This window comes from Phyllobates terribilis, unplaced genomic scaffold (genome assembly GCF_046119375.1).
Source record: "Phyllobates terribilis strain yellow unplaced genomic scaffold, ASM4611937v1 Scaffold_2810__1_contigs__length_105257, whole genome shotgun sequence".
NCBI classification, from domain to species: domain Eukaryota; kingdom Metazoa; phylum Chordata; class Amphibia; order Anura; family Dendrobatidae; genus Phyllobates; species Phyllobates terribilis.
Window position 1 is genome coordinate 31,363 of NW_027365565.1, and position 3,607 is coordinate 34,969.

Below are 3,607 nucleotides of genomic sequence, written 5' to 3' on the forward strand. Positions count from 1 at the left end.
TTAAAGGGAACCTGTCACCTTGGAAAATGCTATGTACCTGCAGGTATAGGGTTAATCTGCAGATAAATATTGTTACAATGCTGCCCGGCCGCCTTATTGATAGTGTAGGTACCGGGAGAAAATTAACTTCTTTCCTCCCTGCAGCCGCCGGCCTTCACTCATCGTTGTGCACGGAGCGGCTACAGTCTTGGATCACAGCACCTCTCGCTATATCAGGGGTGACGGCTGTAAACCCGGCCCGGATTTTGATTGACAGCTTGCTCTGCACAGATGCGCTGCAGAACCACTTAGAATCTGAGTGAAGGAGTAGTATGTTCACAGATAGAGAATATGGCTCATCCACGTGCAGTTCTGCTCCACGTCCGATTACATATTTGTGGGAGAAACCCTAGTGGCAGCCTCATATTTCTGACATGGATCCTCTAGCACTATTTGTGAAACTGCGGCTCCCAGCATAACTTGATGAGAGACCGTCAGTCTGCTGGGACCTGTAGTTTCACTACAGCAGGAGTGTCACAAGCTGCGGACCTCTGCTCACTCCAGCACTGGTCGGCATTTTCAGCACGTGAACGTACGCTATGCTTTCTGGAGACACAAGGGTGTAGATAATTTTATCAAACCCTTGACTGTAAGTTTGAACCCTAAGTGGATTATATTGTTCCCACAGTTTCAGTTTTGGACCATTTAAGGGGAATTTAAAGGGTTCTGGCCACTGATTTTCCTTAAAGGGGATCAGTATCCCTCTATGTCTTTGTATATACTTGATAAAGACCTATAACAGGTCGAAACGTTATGTGATGGCGGAATAAACTTTATCTTTTGGAATTCATCACTCTGGACTGAACGCGGTTTACTTACCTTTATCCCCTTTAACAGGATGTCTTATTTTTGTGTTTTAGTCCCAAGATTGAAAAGGGCAGCCCTCTTAAAGCCCTGCTGTTTGACTCAACGTTTGATCACTACAGAGGCGTCGTAGCAGCATCGCCCTGTGTGGAGGTGACGTGTGTAAAGGCAATAAATCGTGTCTGCCCACTCTGGCAAGTGCTATGAAGTCAATGAGGTTGGCATACTGACCCCAGAGGAAGTGGCAGCCGAAAAACGAAGTTTTTTTTAATAATTTTATTAGCCTTTCCCTCTGTCTTCACCAATCAGCCCTCTGTATTGATGATCAGATCAAAGATGTAGACAGGTCATGTCTCACGCTGCATCTCCTTCCTGATTGTATCACTGAGAAGACAGAAGCTGCCCCATCCCATTCTCCAAGAAATGCAGAACCCAATGCATCTGCTGTCCGTCATCCGCTTATTGTCAGAGGACATCATTAGGGACTGCATTTTCTCATTGCTTAAGAAATTGTTGGGGGATCCTGCTAATTGCTGAATAATAAAACTGCAGCACCGCTCCATTTAAAGCAGTGTTTCCCAAACTCCAGTCCTCATGGCCCCCAACAGGTCAGGTTTTCAGGATTTCCTCAGTGTTACACATGTGATGAAAGTATCATCAAGGAATCAGGAATTCTCTCACCTGTGCAATACTATGGAAATCCTGAAGACATGACCTGTGGGGGGCCGTGAGGACTGGAGTTTGGGAAACACTGATTTTAAAGGGACTGTCAGCACAGAATGACTGTTGAAACCAAGTACAAGCGCTCCGTGGATCACGGCGTGGGCCAATCCTTTATATACACCTTCCCACCTGCTTGTTTTACCTCTGTCTCCTTCCTTCTCTGGTTCTATGAAGCCAGAGCTGTCAATCAAAGAAGAGGAGGGTGTGGATAGAGGGAAAACAAGCAGCCGGGAAGATAGATAGATAGATAGATAACATTGCAATGCAATATATTGGTAAAAGCTAAGCACATATACTAAATGAGAACAGATACTACACTTGATGTTAGCCAAAAGGCCGAGAAGCGATAACCTGAATTGGTTTTGGCCTATGACTGCACCCTGGCTTCAAGAATGCACCCATTGTAGGGATAGGGACAAAGACTCCCCTTAGGAGGACATGTTGTTCATCAATAGACATCTTAAAACCCACAACTTTACTGCTTGTTGCAGCTGCAGCCCACGCATGCATTTTTAATCTGCATGAGTCTGCCTATTTTCAAACATGCTCCCCTCCCCACCCAATGTCCCATGCACCTGCAGACAAGGGGATGGGGAGAGGATAACTAATTAGTGAACAAACAAGCGGCGGTCCACCTTCTTCCTAGTCTGCAGGCTCCCTGCAGACTGTAGCTGACTGCCGAAGCACAGCCAGATAAAGGCTAGGAGCCCATTATGACATGTGCAATGATGTTCCATTCTTCCATTCTAGCATTATTCCATTGTTCCATTGTCCCATTCTCTTGCATTATTCCATTGTTCCATTCACTCATTACATCTATTGCAAGCAATCTATCTGCCTGGGTGAAAACCAATAGGATGCTCTGATTGACAGACATAGGTAGCACTTTAAAACAACATCTCAGACCAAACTTTTTTTTATCTTTTTTTCATCCATAGATAGAAAATTAAAGAAGTCAGTGCTCTTTCAGAGGGAGCCAGCATTTCACTAAAGAAATCGCAACGGCCCCACATTTTTTTTAAATGCGTGGTACTCAGCAACACCCAACTGATGGGACAGTTGAATTAAAAGAGTAGCAGCTGATAACAAGGCCACTGATTAGGTATATGGCGTATGTGCAAAGGTGTAGCAAAGGACAAATGCATTATTGCAGCTTATCTCAGAAAGGAAGGGATAGAAAGATAGATAGATTGGATGGATGGATGGATGGATGGATGGAGGGGCATATACACCTACCCAGGATGGATGGATGAATGGAAAAGCATATACATCTACCCAGGATGGATGGCTGGAGGGGCATTTACACCTACCCAGGATGGATGGATGCAGGGGCATAAACACCTACCCAGGATGCATGGATGGACGCATGGGGCTGAAGGGGGGTCAGGCTGGACACATGGGGACATGGATGGACGCATGGGGCTGAAGGGGGGGCAGGCTGGACATGTGGGGACATGGATGGACGCATGGAGCTGAAGGGGGGGCAGGCTGGACATGTGGGGACATGGATGGATGCATGGGACTGAAGGGGGGGCAGGCTGGACATGTGGGGACCTGGATGGATGCATGGGGCTGAAGGGGGGGCAGGCTGGACACGTGGGTACCTGGATGGATGCATGGGGCTGAAGGGGGGGCAGGCTGGACACGTGGCGACCTGGATGGACGCATGAGGCTGAAGGGGGGGCAGGCTGGACACGTTGGGACCTGGATGGACGCATGGGGCTGAAGCGGGGCAGGCTGGACACGTGGCAACCTGGATGGACGCATGAGGCTGAAGGGGGGGCAGACTGGACACGTGGGACCTGGATGGACGCATGGGGCTGAAGGGGGGGCAGACTGGACACGTGGGACCTGGATGGACGCATGGGGCTGAAGGGGGGGCAGGCTGGACACGTGGGGACCTGGATGGACGCATGGAGGTGAAGGGGGGCAAGCTGGACACGTGGGGACCTGGATGGACGCATGGAGGTGAAGGGGGGCAAGCTGGACACGTGGGGACCTGGATAGATATATGGGGTGGGGTGGGATGCATATATGGGGG

The 3,607-nt window shown here is 48.9% G+C and overlaps 1 pseudogene; it reads right to left on the minus strand.

Moving 5' to 3' along the window:
• Positions 1–1,800: 1,800 nt before the first annotated feature.
• Positions 1,801–1,914, minus strand: LOC141247110 (U2 spliceosomal RNA; annotated as a pseudogene).
• Between the last annotated feature and the right edge of the window lie 1,693 nt (positions 1,915–3,607).